Source organism: Bos grunniens, chromosome 22, assembly GCF_055505025.1.
Source record: "Bos grunniens cultivar Pamir isolate PY7600 chromosome 22, Bosgru_T2T1.0, whole genome shotgun sequence".
Lineage (NCBI taxonomy): Eukaryota > Metazoa > Chordata > Mammalia > Artiodactyla > Bovidae > Bos > Bos grunniens.
In genome coordinates, this window is record NC_141186.1 from 41,060,182 (window position 1) to 41,082,176 (window position 21,995).

Consider the following 21,995-nt stretch of genomic DNA (forward strand, 5'->3'; position numbering starts at 1 on the left):
ATGGCATCACCGACTCAATGGACATGAGTTTGATTAGCTCCAGGAGTTGGTGATGGACAGGGAAGCCTGGCATGCTGAAGTCCATGGTTTCGCAAAGAGTTAGACACTACTGAGTGACTGAACTGAACTGAATCTACCTCCATTATGGACAGCCATCATGCACAGGCTGGAGAAATTCTTTTGGCAGAATTAGGGTCATTTGAAAACTGTAAATCTTTTGCAAGTTAGGATCGTAATCTGTTTACCCCATAACCCCAGTCCTGGGCTTTCTGTGGATAACTGATTCCATGTGGGCAACTTGAAACAGGAGGGCAGGATAAGGGCCTGGAAACTGTTCAACTCTAGATTAGATGGTGTTTTGGAGACCTTCTTTCAGGGAAATCTGTCAGTTACATGGCCAATCAAATTGCAAGACTGATACTTTCTAATTTTGCCTTCCACCAAATGACTATATGTAATTCATCTTGTGATTTGGCAATAAAGATTTCTTTTACTTTCCTGCTAGATAGATTGGCTTCATTCAGTTGCTAGATGAAAATAGGATTGTGTTGCAAAACATATAAATGATTTGGCAAATATGATTTTTTAATTTATTTTTTAATTGAAGGAAAATTGCTTTAGAATATTGTGTTGGTTCCTGCCATACAACGAGTATCAGACATAAGCAAATATGATTTTATTTTCCAAAAAATATACATTAGCAGATTTTATGATAAGTGTCCTTGAAGGGAAATATGATGAATTTGCATCTGATTTAGATCTTCTTTAAACAGCTTGACAACAGCAGAAAAGGCAAAAGCAAGCCTTAGTCAGTTTTATTGTTCAGATGGTATTAATGGGTTCTTGAGAGACTTGTGATAGTGACATTGACATCTTTTAGTAATTTCCTGTGTTTGAAGGGTTTAGGTAGGAATTTACAGGGAATAGTCATGATCCATGTCTCCAAAGCATGTCAAAGAGAGGTTGTAGATCTTTTATTCTCTTGTCTGGCATGTATGTAATGGCAGATAGTGGCCACTGTAAGTTGTTGGGTAACTCATTTTGATTACATTCTTTAAGCAAAGAATTTGGTGACATATTAGATGTTTCTGCCTGTCTTGAGTCCTCCACCCTGTCTATTATGGTAGACTGTAAGCTCCATAATGAAACTATTTCTAACTGGTTCTCCTCTGTACCCTAGCCTGGTAGCACTCCCCCCAAAATGTAGAGCAAATAAGTAACAAAAAATGTACCTAGTGGTTGTCTTAGCTATCCATTCATCTATCTGTCTGTCTATCCATCCATCCATCCATCTATCCTCCCATCCATCTCTCAAAATTGCTGTTTTGTCTAGGTTTTTGCTGACACAAAATCTCACCCTTTGTTTCCATTTACATTCTCCACAACTGAGGGATTGTCAAATATACATAGTAAAAATAAACATGGTCAATACACCTTGTAAAAGTGAACTTGAGGTGAAGCTATAATTTACTAATGCACAGTCATTGATACACTTAAGAAATGATACCACTTTGGCCAGGTAGATATATGAGCCATTTCAAAATATCTCAGCAAAACTTTCTGAAAGGGCCCATCTGAAGTGCCTAATCTACTTCTCCCTGACCCCCATCCTTACCTGCTATTCACATTTGCTTTTCTTAAATGTATTTGATTTGGACAAGTTGGGAGCCACTTTCTCTTTTCTGAGGTGATCTTTGAAGAATGACGTGCTTAACTGCAGCCTATTTAGATTGTTTATCTGTATATAAAGCCCAAGCCAGGTACTATGTTTTACCTTTAAGATAAAATCAATAAAGAGTTGAAAAGAAGCAGAGTAATCCTTGAACATTCCTAAACAATTGTCTTCCTTTACTTCTAAGAAAGAACACTGCTTAATCTTACTTATTTGAAACTGCTTTCTCAGGGTTCATTTAGCTGTGAGCTTACCTTTATTCAAACACGTAGAAGCTAAAAATGGTACAAAGAAAGTTTATTCTAAAACAGACACGTTTGGAAGGCAGTGTCATTACTAAATGCTGTTGGTCTTGATAAGCTCTTTGATAAGCTGAGATCAGATTTTATCACAGAGATAGATGCAGCTCATTGGTAAAGAGTGTAACCTGCTGCCTATACTCCCTTGGTATCAGTGGGAGATCTGTTGCAGGACACCCCACTCAGATACCAAAATCCATGAGTGTTCAAGTCCCCTATGAAAAACGGGACAGTATTTGCATACAACCTCCACAAGCCTCTCTTAGACATTAAATCGTCTCTAGATTACTTACAGGCTTCCCAGGTGGCTCAGTGGTATAAGAATCTGCCTGCCAAGGCAGGAGACATGAATTAATTCCCTGAGTTGGGAAGATCCCCTGGAGGAGGAAATGACAACCCACTCCAATATTTTTGCCTGAAGAATCCCATGGACAGAGGAGCCTGGTGGGCTACAGTCCCTGGGGTCCGAAAGAGTCTGACACAACTGAGTCACTGAGCAGGCACGCACTAAATATAATCCCTAATACAATGTAAATGCTCTGTAAACTGTTGTAAATACAATGTAAATGCTATGTAAATAGTTGTGGATGTGCGGCAAATTCATATTTTGCTCTTTGGAGTTTCTGGAATTTTTGAAAAATATTTTCAATCTGTGTTTGGTTGAATCCTCATATGAAGGTATAGAGGGTTTATTGTATAGGGGTACAACCAATACATAAATACATAATTATTACTACCTTTGGGAAAGGGCTAACTATGGTGATGCTGCTGGAAGCTGGTGAGTTAGAGAAACTGAAATTTTTATGTAATATCCATATCTCATTGTCAAACTTACCATACCCAGTTGATGTTCAGAGTTTTTGAAAAGAAAAATTATGGAGTAATTTGAGCTTCCCTTCTCCCTTTATTGGTCTTCCTCCGTTCCTGAGGCAGAGACATTGACTGTCAATCAGATATTCAAGAATATGGGGAAAGGAGTGAGAAAAGGAAGCCTGGGTAATTCACCTGAGAAGTGTTATCCATCATTCATGTGCACTGTATAGCAGCGGGTGGTCAGGGAAAGAGGATCATTTGTAATATTCAGGTGACGGAGATGGTAGTGAGGAAAGATAGTAAAGCATTTTAGTTTTCAAAGTCAGTTGCTGCTGCTGCTAAGTCACGTCAGTCGTGTCCGACTCTGTGTGACCCCATAGACGGCAGCCCACTAGCTCCTCTGTCCCTGGGATTCTCCAGGCAAGAACACTGGAGTGGGTTGCCATTTCCTTCTCCAATGCATGAAAGTGAAAAGTGAAAGTGAAGTCGCTCAGTCGTGTCTGACTCTTAGCCACCCCATGGACTATAGCCTACCAGGCTCCTCCATCCATGGGATTCTCCAGGCAAAAGTACTGGAGTGGGGTGCCGTTTTAGAGAATTAAGGATTTCTGCATAGCTGCAATGAAGTGTCTGGTGCCAGTCTTGACCATCTGTCATGAAGAGCTATAAAATTAGATTAAATATATGAGGCAACTATTTCTAGGAGTTGACTATCAGACAACGCAGGACTTTGAAAGAAGTTAAGTCTTGAAGTAGGCCTTGGTTTTCTACCTGAGGGCCCATTCACTGCACCAGAAACTAAGTTTTATTTTTTACTTATCAATCAGTTAAAAAAAAAAGAATGCAGTCAATTTGGAAGAACTATAGTCTCCCATGCACTATAGCCTGAAATTAATTCCAGCTGGATTAAGGCAATACATGTATAAAATTAATCATTAGAAAGCTAGAAAGGAAATGAATGTTTATCCCAATGACAGTGAGAGAGGCAAAAAGAAAAGATCACAAAAGAAAAGCATCGTGGATTTGACTCCATTAAAAGTAAACTTCTGTTTGTCAAAAAATCAAAACCGAAACAGAGATACACATGTGCAGTAAATATGAGATATGAGTGCCTAAAGATCATAAAAGGCCAAGAGATCATACTGCTTGGTGACAATGCATGATTCCAATAGTTAAATGGGAAGTCCAGCATCTAGCCTTTTCCTTCCTAAAGCCTTTGTTTTTAAACCTTTCCTGCTCAGTGGAAGAACTCAATTGCCTAAGGTCTCTTCTTGCTTGCTATTTCATCACTCCTACTTCTGAGCCTCAGTGGGACCTGGCCTTACATTCCACTGCATGGCCTGCCTGGGGCCCTCTGTCTCTTACATGCACTCCTTAGTGATGTTTCTATGAGCTCTAAAAATTGGGGGTTTCCCAGCAATATTGTTCTGTGGTATTTGTTATTAGGTATCTGTGTTTCCTACTCATTTTTTATTGGAGATGTGGTAGTTTCATTTCTAGAAAGAAAATGTGACATATTTCCCTTTCTGACTTCCTACCTTCTCTGAAAAATTGGATGCTTGAAGTGTGTGCGTATGTGTGTTCAGGGTACAGGCTTGAAGGGAGTAATAAAGGAAGTAATAGTGAGGAGGTCTGCCCCAGCATTACCTCATTTTCTGATCTGCAGGAAGCAGAAAAATTAGTGTGATGACCTGAGTGAGCCGACGACCAGGTGAGCCTATGTTCTGAGCCACGTTTTGGTAAATCACATTAAGCGAGATTTTACCTGTTTCTCCTGTGTTCATTTGCAGGGGTGTGCGCTTAACCGGTAGGTCTGCTCCATTGTACAGACCCAAAGAAAATACACATAAGTATTCATTCATTCATTTATTCATCCATAGGGCAAACCCACTATGTTCAAGATACTTCATTTTCATATAGTCAACTACTTAGAAGAAAAGGATCAATTTTTCATAAACTATGAACCAGCTAAATTTAGCCAGGATGAAATGGACATCCTGAGTAACCATTTAAAAAATTGAGATAACATTTAAAATTCTCCCCACAAAGAATTCTCTAGGAACACGTTGTTTCACTGGAGAAGTCCACCAAATGTTTTGAGAAGAATTAATATCAATTTTACATAATCTAGGAAAATAGAAAAGGTAGGAACACTTCCTAAAAGACCACATAAAGATATTCCAGTCCAATATCTCTTGTGAACTTTAACACAGAAATACTCAAGAAAATATTAGCAAATGAAATCCAACAATGTGTAAAAAGAATTATGTACCATGACCAAGTGGGATTTAACACTGGTATTCAAGGATGGTTGAGCACTTGAAAATGAATCACGGTAATCTACCATATCGATAAGCTGAAGAAAAAAAATGATATGATCATATCTATTAACTCAGAACAAGCATTTGACAAAATCCAACAATCACTTATAATAACAATTGTTGGCAATTTAGGAATAGAGGTGAATTACCTCAACTTGATAAAGAGAATCCAAGACTGGGAACACAGCAAGGATGTTCACTCTCATTACTTCTGTTCTATATGGTACTGGAAGTTCTGGCCACTGTAGTCATAGAAAGGAGGAAGCATTCAGATTGGAAAGGAATGCATAAAACTAGCTCTATTTTCACATGACAGAATTTCCTACCTAGAAAATCTCTAGGAATCTGCAACAAAAACAAAAACTCCCAGAACTAATAAGTGGGTTCAGCAATTAATCCACAAATTAATTGTATGTCCATATGCTAACAGTAAACATGCAGAAACCAAAAATTTAAACACAATACAATTTACAATAGTTACAAAGAAAATGAAATATTATATACACACTTATCAAAATTCACTCAGGATTTGTTTTTGCTGAAAATTACAAAATGCTGGTAAAAGAAATCCAAGAACTTCCAATACATGTTGGAAGTCTCAACATAGTACAGATATAAGTTCTCCCCAAATTAATCCAAGGTTTAATGCAATTCCTAAAAAAATTCCTACCAGCTTATTCTAAAATTTATATGTGAAGATACAGGCCCTATAATAGCTAAAGCAATCATGTGAAAGTGAAAGTCGTCTAGTTGTGTCTGACTCTTTGTGACCCCATAGACTATACAGTCCATGGAATTTTCCAGGCCAGAATACTGGAGTGGGTAGCCTTTTCCTTTTCTATGGGATCTTCCCAACCCAGGGATCAAACCCAGGTCTCCCGCACTGCAGGCAGATTCTTTACCAACTGAACCTTAAGAGAAGCCCAAGAATACTGGAGTGGGTAGCCTGTCCCTTCCCCAGGGGATCTTCCCAACCCAGGAATCCAATGAGGGTCTCCTGCATTGCAGGCAGATTCTTTACCAACTGGGCTATATCATGGCATAGAATGATAAAGTAGGAGGAATCACTCTATCCAATATTAAAGCTACCTATATAGCCATAGTAATGAAGCCAATAAGATATTGGCAGAGGACAGAATGGAACACAATGGAGGATCCAGAAATAGATCGTCACACATGCTCGAATGATTTTTTGCAAAGGTGCAAAGGCAACTCAATGGAGGAAACGCAGGCTTTTAAAAAAGAAATGATGTTGGACAATTAGACATCCATTGGCAAAAAACAAACAAAAACATTGATCTAAATGTATACCTTATACAGAAACTAACTCAGATGGGTTACAGACTTAAATGTACAGGGTAAAATTACAAAAAAAAATAGACATATATGCATAAGAGATGTAAGTCTAGGTCTTGGGATCTCATTCTAGGCATAGAATTCATAGACTTCACACCAAAAACATAAATCTATAAAAGGAACAATAGATAGATGGGACTTCAAAAAAATGAAAACTTTTCTCTGTGAAAGCCATGTGAAGAGAATAGAAAGACAGTCTCTAAGCTGGAAGAAATATTTGCAAACCACATATTCCATAAAGGACTAGTATCTAGAATATGTAAAGAACTCCTAAAACTCAAAAATAAAAAGCAAGCAATTAATTAGAAAATGGGCACAAGATATGAATAGTCATTTCACTGAGGAAGATGTACAGATGGAAAATAAGCCCACTACAAGATATTCCACATCACTAGCCATCCCAGGGACAGAGGAGCCTGGTAGGAGGCCGTCTACGGGGTTGCACAGAGTCGGACACGACTGAAGCGACTTAGCACCAGCAGCAGCCATCAGAGAAATACAAATTAAAACTATAATGAGCTATCGCTTCACATCTGTCAGAATAGCTAAAATAGAAAATAATGACAACACCAAATATTGGTGAGGATGCAGAGAAACTATTCACTCATATGTTGTTAGCAGGGATGTAAAATGACACAGCCGCTCTGGGAAACAATCTGGCAGTTTCTCACAAAACTAAACATACAGCTACCGTATGACCCAGCAATTGATTTCAGAGCACTGATTTCAGAGAAATGAAAATTCATGTTCACATAAAAACTTGTTACATAATTGTTCATAACAGCTTCATTCATAATAGCCAAAATCTGGAAGTAACCCAGATGTTTCTAACAGATGAGTGGTTAAATAAACTGTGATACCCGTGGAATTCTACTCAGCAATCAAAATGAATGAACTACCGATACAGTCAACAACTTGGGTGATTCTTCAGAGAGCTGTGTTGAGTGAAAAAAGCCATTCTCAATAAATTACGTATTTTACGTTTAGGGTTTCTTTGTTTTTCGATTTTTAAAGATTGAAGTATAGTTGATTTACAGTTTTTGTGTTTCTGATAGATAACAAGGTGTTTCATATATATATATATATACGCATATACATATACATGTATATACATTCCTACATATGTATATACATGTATATACATATACATATATACATTCTTTTTCATTTATAGGTTATTACAAGATATTGAATATAGTTTCCTGTTCCACACAGTAGGGCCTTTTTGTTTATCTGTTTTTATATATAGTACTTTGTATCTGCTAATTCCAAATTCCTAATTTGTCCCTCCCTGCTTTCCCCTTTAGTAACCGTAAGATTGTTTTCTATGTTGTGAGTCTGTTTCTGTTTTCTAAATAAGTCCATTTGAATCATATTTTAGATTCCACATACAAGTGATGAAATTATATACCTTATGATTCCATTTAAGTGATATATTTAAATTACAAAGTTTTAGAAATGGAGGACAGGCTAGGGATTGCCAGGGTTTAGGGATGGAGCTGAGGGAGGGGAAGTGAAAGGTGGGTGAGGTCATAAAAGCTCAAGATGAAGGATCTTTGTGTGGTGTTAGATCTGCTCAGTATCTTGACTGTGGTGGATTCACAGGTTATAAAATTGTTTTGAACTTGATACATATACAGACACACACAATGAAATGAGTACAAGTAAAACTGGGATTTGGAGAATTCTAAATAAGATTGGTATATTGTATTAACGTCAGTATCCTGGTAGTGCTATTATACTATGGTTTTGAAGAGTATTACCACTGGAGGAAACTGGATAAAATATACACAGGATATGATTTATTTTTTACAATTGCATATGAATCTGTAATTAGCTCAATCATTTTTACATTAAAATTATGTCTATAAAACTCTTTTAAAAAATTATATGTAAGAATACATATAATTTTGAGCACTTACTATGTGTCAGGTACTGTTCTAATGACTTTATATCATTATTAATTCCATTTTGTCCCCAAGCAGCAATGTTATTCCCACTTTCCAGGAAACCAAGACACAGATTAAGCAACTAGTCCAAAGTCACAAGCCTAGTCAGTGGCAGAATCTGGATTAGAACCCAAGAATTTTTGGTTCCAGCATCTACAACCCTAATAAGTTATTTTCTGTCTTTACCGAGAGATTAGTTTTAGTTGAGGTCATGAGGAAGGCCGTTATGGAGAAAATGACACTTCGGGCTTCGTTAGAGGGCCAATTATGGTCTATGTATTGTATAAATTGTGCTATAAGCAGCAGAAATTTAATACGTATTTGTTGACTTAATAAGTGACTTGCCTTCTTTAAACCGCTAGTTGATTCTATCAGTTAGTGATTATCTGCCAGGAGCCCAGGGTTTGCAAAATGAGAAAACACAGGACCCAGGCAGTCAGCTCATCTTGCCTTCTCGACTGCGGTCAGTGTTTCCAAAGGGGATCTATTGGCATTCTAGGCAGTTCTGTTCTATGCTGTGTGGAGATAACACACTGCAGAACTTTTAGCAACATTTAGAATGTCCTCCAGATATCAGTATTGCCCTCAATTACAGGGACATTGGAACATCACCCCCCTACCACTGTCGCCCACCACACACACCATTTCCTAGTTCCCCCATAAGGATCGTGGTGGAGAACCAATATACTTAAATCTCTGATTATCAAAGTTCAAAGAATTCATACCACAGAACTACTGGATTCACATGAGGGACATTCCATTTTCCCCCTTGGCATGGATCCACGCATGTGATAGAAATAGATCTTCCCTGCCTTCACAGTGGTTCTGTTTCAATCTGGTCTAAAGTGTTCATCTTGCTCTTTTGCCTTTTGTCCTGCTTGTTCTTTTTGATGGACATGAAGAAGTTTCCCCTTTCAGAGAAAAGCTGCTGAGCACACACCATATAGCACACCCCAAACCAAGCTCTTTCAGTCTCAGTAGAAGGAAAACATCTGAAAGGGAAACATATTAATGGATTATTTTTGTAAACATGAAAAACATCTCTTGGAAGGGCAACTTTCTCTTGTTGACTGGCAGAAAAACAGCAGCGTTAATTATGTTGCCTTGTTAAATCTGAAGAATGTGGTGAACGCTGGGAACTTTTCTAATTGCCTTTGTGGAAAGGCGTCTGAGGCACCAGAAGTCATCTCTGTCAGAGGAATGCTGAGACAGCTGTGTATCCCTTCAGCGGCACTGGTCTGAATGTGCTCAGGGGAATATTGGTGAGCTTGAGTCCATGGACTTTTGGGCAAAACTCACAGGTAAGTGAGGGTGGGAAAAGGCAGAATTTCTACTTCAGGTTCTGAACACTGACTGTTTCCTTTTCCCATGAAGAGAAGGAAAGGGGATATATTTGTACAAAGTGCCTGGGCTTCCCAGATGGTGCTAGTGGTAAAGAATCCACCTGCCAATACAGGAGACATAAGAGATATGGGTTTGATCCCTGGGTCGGGGAGATCCCCTGGGGGAGGGCATGGCAACACACTCCAGTATTCTTGCCTGGAGAATTCCCATGGATAGAGGAGCCTGGAGGGCTACAGTCCATAGCATCTCAAAGAGTCAGACATGACTTGAGGTGACTTAGCATGCATGCTGGAGAAGGCAATGGCACCCCACTCCAGTGCTCTTGCCTGGAAAATCCCACGGATGGAGGAGCCTGGTGGGCTGCCGTCTATGGGGTCGCACAGAGTTGGACACGACTGAAGCGACTTAGCAGCAGCAGCATGCACACAGAGTTACCTGCATTCATTTGCGTGCTGATGTCCCCACACTTGTCTTTGCCCATAGTGGCAGATAAGCTTTCCAGCCATCAAAATGAGAAGAACAAATCTTGCCCCCAGTAGTACAGTTCTCTCAAAAGAACCCAGGCAAAGTGTGAGATTTAAATAGAAAAACAAAACCGAAATGATGATTTTTTGCATTAAAAAATGAAACATTGCTTTCCCATAAATCTAGCTCCAGGGTAGAAGTTTGGGAGAGAATACCCTGGAATGTAGAAGAATGCCACTCAATGTAAAAACAGGAGTTCAGAGGCCCAGCTTTTGTACACTGTTTGAATTTCAGATGAGATAAAACCAGCAGCTCTGCTAAGTTGCAGTGCAAAGGCTTACATGGCTTCTTGAGAAAAGCAATTTATTTTAGGTTATAGCACAGCAGCTATCATTTAAACTGCTAGCGATTGTAATTGAACCCAGAACCAACCAACTCTGTGAACACAGGGTGCAGTAATGTTACCCAGGCTTTTCTGAATAATGTGGATGCCAGGCCTTCAAGACATATGGGCGTGGTAGCCCCAACATCGAATCACTAGTATCTTGCCAGCCTTCCCACAACCAGCCTATTTAAAAATACATTCTGGGAAATGTACCTAGCTAGGTATTAAAATATGTACTTGGTATACATTTTGGGGATATTAATATGAAACAGCCAGGAGGCAGCAATCTGGAGAAAATTAGAGAAGATGCAATTGCACTAGGAAACTTTTTGTTCAGTTTTCATCTTTATTTAAGCTCGTGACAGGACCTGTAGGGTGAGGGGAGAGGGGTTGTGTACAGGGACAATCCAGTATGGAGAGAAGGGTCCCTTTTGATACTGGAAAATCTTCGATTTGATAATGAAGAGGATGTGCTTACCCTCCAAACCTCAGAATGTCATCCTGTCATTAAGTCCGAATGCTCAGTTGTTCTGTTGGAAAAAAACATTGTGTCTCATCTCTGTGCACTGCCTTTGCTCCCTTCTTGTTGTAAATAAATCCAGTTATACAAAACTCACTATTTCTCCAGAGTTGTCCAGACACTCAGAAGCAACAATTTCATCCAGGTTCAATTATTTATTTTTGTTTTTAGTAAAAGAGCTTGACATAGTGCACTTGCTCCTTTTATGACTTTCTTTTTTGTTTTGCTTTTATGAAAGCAACAACCAGCGCATAGATTACGAATCAAATAGTTCAGAAACACTTAAAATGAAAATGGACAGTTCCTAATGCTACCCTTTCCCTTCTTATCGCCCTACCTAAATGAAGTGAAAGTGATAGTCCCTCAGTCGTGTCTGACTCTTTGCGACCCTGTGGGCTCTAACCCACCAGGATCCTCTGTCCATGGGATTCTCCAGGCAAAAATACCGGAGTGGGTAGCCATTCCCTTCTCCAAGGGATCTTCCTGGCTCAGGGGTCAAACCCGGGTCTCCTGCATTACAGGCAGATTCTTTACCACTGAGCACCCTCTGTAATCCAATCCTGGTTTTATCTCCATATTTCTAATTAATCTTTTATCAATTTCAGATGCTATATACTGATTTTCTTCTAAGAAAGAAACTTTATCTTATTTATCACCTTTTCACATTTCCCACTAATAACAGGATATTACATGCAACTTCCATTGCTCTTCCAACTTTTAAAAACTTCTAAGTTTTAAACTTTATGTATTTTTAAATTGAAGTATAGTTGATATACCATATTATGTGTTGTAGGTGTGCAGTATAGTGATTCACAACCTTTAAAGGTTATACTCCGTTTATGCAGGAGGGTGTGAGTGCTCAGTCATGTCCAACTCTTTGCAACCCCATGGACTGCAGCCTGCCAGGCTCCTCTGTCCATGGGATTTTCCAGGCAAGAATACTGGTGTGGGTGGGCATTTCCTACTCTAGAAGATCTAACTGACCCAGGAATGGAACCTGCATCTCCTCTGTCTCCTGCATTGGCAGGCAGATTCTTTACCACTAAGCCACTTGGGAAGCCCCCTTCTCTTATGGTTATTATAAAATGTCAGATATATTGCCTTGTTATACAATATATCCTTGTATTAATAGCTTATTTTATACATAATAGTTTGTACCTCTTATTTCCTGTAACCACTGTTTGTTCTCTGTATCTGTCTCATTTTTGTTATATTCACTAGCTTGTTTTATTTTTTGTATTCCACATGTAAGTGATATCATACAGTATTTCTCTTTCTCCGTCTGACTTGTTGCACTTACCACAATACCCTTCGAGTCCCTCCATGTTGTTGTAAAAGGCAAAACTTTCATTCTTTTTATGGCTGAGTAGGATCCCATTGCGGAGAAGGCAGTGGCACCCCACTCCAGTACTCTTGCCTGCAAAATCCCTGGATGGAGGAGTCTGGAAGGCTGCAGTCCATGGGGTGGCGAAGAGTCGGCGAGCGACTTCACTTTTCACTTTCATGCATTGGAGAAGGAAATGGCAACCCACTCCAGTGTTCTTGCCTGGAGAATCCCAGGGATGGGGGAGCCCGGTGGGCTGCTGTCTATGGGGTCGCACAGAGTCGGACACGACTGAAGCGACTCAGCAGCAGCAGCAGCAGTATCCCATTGTGTGTGCATGTATGTCACATCTTCTTTATCCATTCATCTGTTGACACACACTCAGACTGCTTCCATATCTTTGGTCTTGACACTTCAAGGTCACACTGACACAAGGTCTGTCAGCTAGTCAGCATCCTTACCTTCTCGCCATAGATGAGGTATGAGTGCTCATACCCCTTTCTTCACTATTCTTTTCCCTCTTTCACTTTCAGTTCTCATTCAACTATACCATTATTTTTGCATTATCAAATTTAATTTACTTTTGCTTTGTCACCAGCGTGGTCTTTCTTTGTGATTTTTCCAAAATTGTAGGTAATGAAAAGGATTTGCATCATTAGGACTTGGCTAAATTATTTACTACCAACTCAAGTGGTTTCTATGATTTCAGTGTCACAACTGCTGTGATACACAGAGGAGCCTGTGTCTTGAGTCAGGTTCAAATGGATTCTTTTTCTTTGTCATTTTGTCAAAATCAAGCTATCTTCTAGTGTGTGTAATATATCTTTTAAGTCTTTCTTATAAGCTTACATGTGCTTGATATTCCTGGGATTTCTGATGTCCTCTTGCCTTTCCTGAGTGCATGCCTCTCTCATATCTTCAGGTTTTCCAAAACTTGTGCTGTGCTAAGTCACTTCAGTCGTGTCCGACTCTATGCAGCAGTATAGACTGTAGCCAGACTCGTCTGTCCATGGAATTCTCCAGAGAAGAATACTGGAGTGGGTTGCCATTTCCTTCTCCAGGAGATCTTCCTGACCCAGGGACTGAATGCATGTCTCCTGCATTGACAGGCGGTTTCTTTACCACTAGCGCCAACAGGGAAGCCACCTAATATTTGGACTTTCTATTCTGTGTTTCTCCCTCTTTCTCATGAGATCTCCATTTCTCTCATTTAGATGGGTTGTTTTCTAGTTCTTCACTACTGTCTGTTATCATCCAACACTACTACTGCTGATTCTGCTCTTATTCTGATCCTTCCTTTTCTATAGGCTACCTTTTCTGGGAGGAGTGGGAGTATTTTTAGGAGGCTATTAGGAATTTCTCTTTAACCTCAGTTTTCTAACACTTTACAATTCATTCTCCTTGACATTGACTAGATTCCTGTATTTTGAAGATGCATGTTTGACATTGACTAGATTCCTGTATTTTGAAGATGCATGCCTCCCGTTAGCTCAGGGAAATTTTCTGTAATTTCTTGCCCTCCAGTTTTGTTTTTCTCATCTGAAACTTCCATTAGTCCCCACCTAGATCTCATGGATCAATCATCTCTATATCTTATTTTTTTTCTCACATATTGTACATTTAATACATATTCTAGGAGATTTCTCTAAGTTTGTCATTAAGCTGTCTATTGAATTTTTTGCTTAGGTAATCATGGATCATCGGGTAAAGAATCTGCCTGCAATGCAAGAGACATAGGAGACAGGGGTTTGATCCCTGAGTTGGAAAGATCCCCAGGAGGAGGAAATGGCGACCTATTCCCATATTCTTGCCTGAAAAATCCCATGGATAGAAGAGCCTGGTGGGCTACATTCCAAAGGGTAGCAAAGAGTTGGACATGACTGAGCGACTGAGCACAAGAACATAATTCCTGAGGGATCCTTCTTTTTATCTGGTTTTTCCTTTTAAACATAACTTTGGTTTTATTTCAGTTACCATATCTCCTCAAGTGATTCTTGAGGATATTAAAAAGATTTTATTTATTTATTCTATTATTTTTAAAAATATATTAACTGATTTCATTAATTTTAAAAATATTTATTTTAAAATACTTATTATTTTTTTAAAATATTTATTTATTTAGGCTGTGCTGGAGCTTAGTTGTCACAGTGGGTTTTCCTTTGTGTCATGTGGGATCTTTCCTTGCAGCTGGCAAGGACTTTAGTTTTTGGCACACAAGCTCTGGAGCACACAGTCTCAGTAGCTGTAGAACTGGGGCTTAGTTGCTCCACCTCATATAGTATCTTGGTTCACTGACCGGGTATGAATCCTAGTTGGATTCTTAACCACTGGACCACCAGGCAAGTCCCTGATTTTCTTTTAAGTTTTTATCTTTTTTCCCTAAATTGTCATATTTCCATGATGTCGTGTTTTCCGCTATTTTGCTTGCTCCTTTTATTTTCTATGTTGGCCTTTCTTGGCATGTTAGATTTCTGGTGATCTGTAGTTATATGTAAAAGAATAAGGCAATATAAGGGCTGTTTGCAAACCCTCAGAAGGTGGATGGGTCTTGTAAATGGCATACTTAAAGGGTCCAAGTTTAGAGTGTGTGCATGGGAATGGGGTGGGGAGGAGCTTGACTTGCCAGAGTGAGGTTTTAACACCCATGATAATGGTCTAACTTCTGCCCAGACAAATGTTTACTGCCTTAAACCTAGTGGTGGCTTTAGGTTAACCCACCTAGAGAGCCAGGAGGCTGGGAATTCTATGTTATGTATACTGACTTGTTGCCTGGAAAATCCCATGGACGGAGGAGCCTGGTAGGCTGCAGGCCATGGGGTCGCTAAGAGTCGGACAGGACTTCACTTTCACTTTTCACTTTCATGAATTGGTGAAGGAAATGGCAACCCACTCCAGTGTTCTTGCCTGGAGAATCCCAGGGACGGGGGAACCTGGTGGGCTGCCGTCTATGGGGTCGCACAGAGTCGGACAGGACTGAAGTGACTTAGCAGTAGCAGTAGCATGCTGACTTGTAATTTGTAACCCTCTTTTCAGCTTTTCCACTCTCTGGTTTACTCACTATTTCTGAGAATTGAGTTTTCTGGGGTAGTGGTAGGCGGTATGCTCTCTCCTTTGCTGAAACCCCCTTTTAAGTTGTGGTTTCCTTTGCTGTGGCTTCTAAGTCAACAGACTTTTATTGAAATCACTCACCTTCTAACGGCTTCTTCCCATTCTCTCTGTGGTTATGGGTTAACACTTCTGTGCTCCTTTCGTATCATTTAGAAATAACTTTGGGTGAGAAAGGAGGTAAAATGGATTTTCTTAGTCCACCAGTGTGAACCAGAGCACATTCTTTTATAAAAGAGTGATTTTTCATAAGCCACATCCTCCAGCTTTTCATTTTATTTTCAACGGTTTGTTAATCTGACGCTTGATCAGCAGTCACACAAAGTTGCATAAACAGATCACTTACTAAATGGAACCCATAGAACATATACTTATGGGGGAAAAAAAAGTGTTCTGCTATTTTCTCTATGTCTCTTAACTGATATAACAAGGAGTTTTGTTTTGTTAGGCTTTAGTGAATTCAGAAAGGCTATTAACTTGCTTAAAAGTTATATTTTATTTTATTTACTAAAGAAAACATAATCGGATATCTTCAATAAAAATGTTTCCCTTCTTAGTAGATAAATGGGCAAAGACCTCAAGAGTAGATGTTCCAAATTAGAAACACAATTTGTAAAAAATATATGATGCTGTTCAATGACAGATTCAAATTAAAATAGGGTAAGATTAACAAAGATTTTAAAATATGATATTATTGGGAAAGCACGATAAGATGAATACTTTTATATACCTTTGGTACAAACAAGAAAATTTGGTACCAACTTTCAGGTACTTTAAAATGTTTATAATACTTAGCCTACTGATTCCCCACTTTAGGAATTAAAATTAGGAAAACAATCAAAGGTTAAGATGGAGGTTTATTTTTCAAAATGCTCATTATAACATTATGTATAATAGCAAAACTCTAAATGATGCAACATACAGAAAAAAATGTAAAATTTGGCATATCTATACCATGGAATACAGTCCATACATTAAAAGGATGTTTACAAATAGCTGTTACTCAACTATTTAAATGCTTAGATGTAATTTAGGTGAAAAGGAAATCTAGAAATGACATATATATTAAGGTATCAACCATTTGAAAAGAAAAAAAAAACAAGAAGGAACTATGCTGAAATTTTAACTGTGGTTGTCTTTTGTTGGTAGAATAGTGTGATATATTTTCTTTCTCTACTCATTAATGTTTTGTTGTATTTTCCGGGTGTTTTATACTGAATATGCTTGGAAAAACACTTTAAATCATGCATGTCTGAAAGTAAACCTTTTAAAAATGTCACCAAATGACCCAGATGGCTTTTCCATGTGAACTCTTCACCTTTTTCTATCACAGAATCAAGAGTGGATTGTATAAAGCAGTGTATGGAGTGTTTTCCATTTTTGAAACTATCTCTCAGATATATCTGGAAAAGCTAGCTGGTATATTATGTTAGGTTTGCTGCTTTTCTGTCTGTTTCTTTATCTCACAAAGTCGATTTATGTCAACATTAGCTACAAAAATATTCAGATTCTCTAGAAAGGGGAAACACAGTTGTACCTTTGACTGGAATTGGAGATGAAGTGATAAAACAGGAGACTGTGAGGCCGACCCTCAGTTTTAGTCCTGACTGACTCACTTGGTGACTGTTCTGAGTTTTTTCTTGTGAAAAATGAGAGCATTGCATTGGATGGTCTCAAAGGTCCTTATAATTCTTTTGCTATGAGTTTGCAGATATCTTACCCTGGCATAGAGCAGGTGAAACTAAAATACAGAAATGACTCAGTGAGAAGCATGCGTTCTACTGGTATGTTACTGTGCTATTTTCTGTGCTTTAAAAAGAGCACTTAGGCTTTGTGAAGTAATAGATTTACATGTCCATTTGTAAAAACAGAGACACTAATAAGCCCGGTGTAAAAGGCACAATTGCTGAGATTTCTAGCTGTATTTTGGGTCTTGGAGGGACATCCTTTGCTATCTCAGAAGCATAGTACAGACTGGGGTATTTTTACCTACGGAATACAAAGGTAAGGTAGACAGATGATTTGTTTTGGTGCATTTGTTTCCCCTCCTCAATAATATGCATAGTCAGTGGAATTTTGTGTAAAAACAGAAATCTTTTTTGGGAATGGTGCTAGTGCTTTGTTCAGGGAAAGCCTCGTGGGCCATGTGGGCTTTTGCCTTTTCTGTGTATTGCTACTCTTCCTCTTGTCCTCCTTATTAATAAAAAAAAAATCCAAAATAGAAACTGTTATAGTCGTTTTTTTCAGATTATTAAAGGAATACCTACCATTTTTGTAAAATTAAAACTCAAAAATCCAACCCCACAGGAGAAGTTTTTTGAAAAATAAATATGATTTAGCATTCCACCACACAGTAATGACCTTAACTAACATGTGAAGGTATTTTCTCTCAGACTGTCTGTTTCACTTGTGCACACATACACAACATTCAAAATCAATATATCTAGTACCACTCTTTTGTAATGTTATCTTACAGTGTGCCGTGTCCATAGAATGTTACATCATCATCTGCATTTCCAGCATAGTATTGCCCTGTAGGGTGAAATGCTTAAATTTACGTACATCATTAAATTGCTTAAATTTACTTAAATTATTCCCCTTGATGCATTTTTAGTCTGCTTCCAACTTCTTAGAAGCAACACTGCAATGAGGAACCTTGTATGTATATGTGTGCAACCTGGTTCAATTGTTTCTCATGCAGAATTTCATGGAGATGGAATTTCGGTGTCAGAATGTAGATACATGTATGTGTGATATCATGGGTGGGCACGGAGGATATATGAATAGGCACCCATGGTGCTGAACCATCCTCCTTGAAGGCTGTTCCTACTGCTGCTTCTGCCTCCATCACCGCAGCTTTCTTCCACTGCCCTCTGCTCTCCACACGGTGTTCCCTCAGATGTTTTCAGTAGAAGAGAAGGCCAGCAAACCCCTCTGGGAGGGGACTCTCTGGGTTTCATGCAAGTGTGACCTCAGTCAGGCAGGCCTGGGTCTGTTATGCTCTTAGCAGGAGTGCAAGCTCTGCCCTTACTTAGTATTTCATCTTCCTCTTTAGCCCTAGGGAAATTTTTGCTGAACTGGAAACACAGTAGGAGTGTTTTGCCTTTACTCCTTCACGGAATAGCAGGTGTCCAGGTTCTGACTGCCTGTTACACGTAAGTGCCCCCGCTCCTGTTTTTCCTGCATGTGGTTGGTGTTTTGAACATATTCAATGCTCTGTTATCTTTACTTGAGACTCCTACCCTCCCCCAATCACTATATTCGTTACCCTCAGCCTTTCAACCTGAGGCTGTAGACCAGGGTGAAAAAAATACCAACACACAATTGCTCTTAAGCTCAGAAAATTGATTTTCTCGATTTTAAGCGGGCATCATGAGTTGTTAACCCTGTTAGAAAAATACAAGTTGGATTTATGATTCCCTTACACAGGTAATTGGGCTCTAATTTTAAATTCTGAGACAATTGATTTACACTATATTGCATTATAACATAGCGAAAGTGCAACTGAATTCAGGTGATGTATGAATTTGAGCCTCCAATTATGCTATAAATTCTTTTTGATTCTTTAACAAATGATGCCTAGGTTGACATCAACCTGTCATTGTTTCCTCTGTCTCCCCCTACTCTGTAATTTTCTCCTCTTTCTTCTCATTTCAGTTTTTTTTCTTTCTAACCTTGCAAGGCTCAGGAATGATGTACTTCAGAAACCCAAAACCCGCATGCTGCTGCTGCTGCTAAGTCGCTTCCATCGTGTCCGACTCTGTGCGACCCCATAGACGGCAGCCTACCAGGCTCCTGCATACTAAGACATTAAAAGACAAATCTGTGCCTCATCCCTACTCACAAACTCTTATTAACATTTCATTTCAACCCACAACTTATTTCTAGTGGGTCACTAATTTTTTTGTCTTTATTGAATTTGTTACAATATTACTTGCATTTTATGTTTTGGTCTTTTGGCCATGAGGCATGTAGGATCTTAGCTCCCCAACTAGGGATTGAACCCACACCCGTGTGCATTCAAAGGGTGGAGTCCTAACCACTGGACTGCCAGGGAAGTCCCTCTGATACGTCACTGTTGTTGCATTGCTTATGATATTTGCTACAAGCCACCAGTTATAAAAGTTACTTTCTTGGTGTAAGACACTTTCTCCAGGAGATTTCTTTTGGAATATCAATACTTGTCCTTTCCACGAGATCCTAGCTTTTAACAGGCTAGCTTTATCCTTTTCTTTCCCCCCACTTTGTGATAATTTCCCCATTGTATTCATTTTTAGCTGGTTGCATTTTATATATTTCTGCAAACATATCAAGTTGTTTATGGAAAAAGGGTTGAGTATAAATAAATAACACATGCTGCTGGAGTCAATTTCTGGAAGACTTGAGTTATCCAGGAATCAGAGGTAGTTAATTGGAATCTGTATCTCAAACTTTGCCTTCCTTTGGCAAGTCCTTGTTATTTTGAATAGGGGACTAATTTAAATGATGCTTTGAGCATTTGTCAGAGAGATTAAGAAGCAGAAGGAAAGGGCAAAGGAAAAAGCATGGTCATGGAAAGAACCCTTGACTGGGGTGAGAGAATCATTCCTTCTAGGAGGCTGTAGACAGATCACTTCCAGTTTCTTTCACTTCCCTCTGCAAAATGATTTCCTCAGTGTTGAGGCCCTTTCTAATTTAAGGAGTCTATATTTAAAGTTTTTAACTTTGGAGAAAATTCTAACCCCTGATTCATTATTACTCTTTGTGTTGCTTTTAATTCTCATCCTTCCTAAAAATGAATTAAATTACCTGCTGCAGAGTATCAATATTAAAACACTCAGCTCAATTGGATGGTGACCCTGAAAGAAATATTTTTTGCCTGGTTCTGCAGAAAGTAAAGATACTGGACTCTTTCACATGCCTTTCCACGGGTATAGGGGGGTTTGTTTTCCTGAGTGTTCATGGTTAAAGGGATATTTCTATGGAGGACCACGTAGGGTTATGAAAGAAAGATATGAGGTGGCAGAGGAAAATTGCTGGGAAAATCAGTGTTGCATTAAAATGAAGAGCTCCTGCTGTACCCAGGACCACTTCGTGAGCATGTGCAATTCTGAGCTATTTAAAACATAAGCTAGAGCATCATAATTTCTGTATGATAACATTGCAGTTGTTGCTACTTGTGCTTTGGGTTACTTAGAAAGAATATTTTCCCTTTTCGTAAATTGTTTGGAGTAATACAGGGCAGAAAGTGTTCTGATGTAAATCAAGGCCAAGTGAAGCGAGTGAAACAGTTATCTTATGTGTTTTACCCCCATCTTTACCCTCTAGCTTTCATTACTCTGAGTAATTAAGTCATTTCACCCCTCCTCCTTCTCAGATCATTGGTGAGATGATTCTCAGATCATTTTTCCTTTCAAAAATCTGAATATTTTTTGTGATTTCACATTTGCTGACTCCCTCTAGGTTAAAGAAATTTCCTCTCCTAACACATAATCAAATTCTACTTTTTATAAGATCCTCTTAGAGAATCTTTTAAAATGTACTTTTTGGCTCATTAATCTGGTTGTTGTAGATCTTTGAGTATATATAGAAGGAAAAACTCTTAAAAGGGATTGAGTCTGGAAGTACCTTATATTTTATTGTAAATAGATGTAAAATTTATTTTTCAGCCCAAGATAAAGGATGATGGTTAGACATCTGACTTAACTGTGTATTAGAGAATTATTATTTTTAAACTCAGGCAGTTTACAGAATGCTTTCAGATGGACATGGACAAAATAGATTTAATATCACATTTTCACTTTGTGATTTATATATACATATATATATATATATATATATATATATATATATGGAGAAGACTCTTGAGAGTCACTTGGACTGCAAGGAGATCCAACCAGTCCATTCTGAAGGAGATCAGCCCTGGGATTTCTTTGGAAGGAATGATGCTAAAGCTGAAACTCCAGTACTTTGGATACCTCATGCGAAGAGTTGACTCATTGGAAAAGACTCTGATGCTGGGAGGGATTGGGGGCAGGAGGAGAAGAGGACAACAGAGGATGAGATGGCTGGATGGCATCACTGACTCGATGGACCTGAGTCTCAGTGAACTCCGGGAGTTGGTGATGGACAGGGAGGCCTGGTGTGCTGCGATTCATGAGGTCACAAAGAGTCGGACACGACTGAGCGACTGATCTGATCTGATCTGATATAATTTTTACATTGTTTTTCCACATTATTTCTCATCTTAGGATATAAGAACTAGGACTTCGCTAGAATTTTCTGGTAATTGCATATTCTGTTAGCTGCAAATACTGTTAAGTAGCTTTTTAGAATACAACTCTGAGCTGATTGTTTAAAAAATATTTAAAAATCATTCTATTAAAAATTTGATCCAAATTTGGTAAAGCTCTTTCTGACCATCTGGGCTTTTGTAAAAGTTGAAAAATGTAAAGAAAGTAAA

General features: G+C 38.7%; 1 protein-coding gene across 18 annotated transcripts in view; it reads left to right on the forward strand.

The window, feature by feature from the left end:
• Nucleotides 1-21,995, forward strand: part of FHIT (fragile histidine triad diadenosine triphosphatase) — a 1,549,085-nt gene that overhangs the window by 581,228 nt on the left and 945,862 nt on the right. For 4 of the 18 annotated variants that reach the window (XR_015151449.1, XR_015151451.1, XM_086367113.1 and 1 more), the window contains exon 4: nucleotides 18,609-18,708. The exons of the other annotated variants lie outside the window; for them this stretch is intronic. The gene's annotated coding sequence lies outside the window, so the exon portion shown is untranslated. The remainder of the gene's footprint in view (nucleotides 1-18,608; nucleotides 18,709-21,995) is intronic. 18 annotated transcript variants of the gene reach the window in all.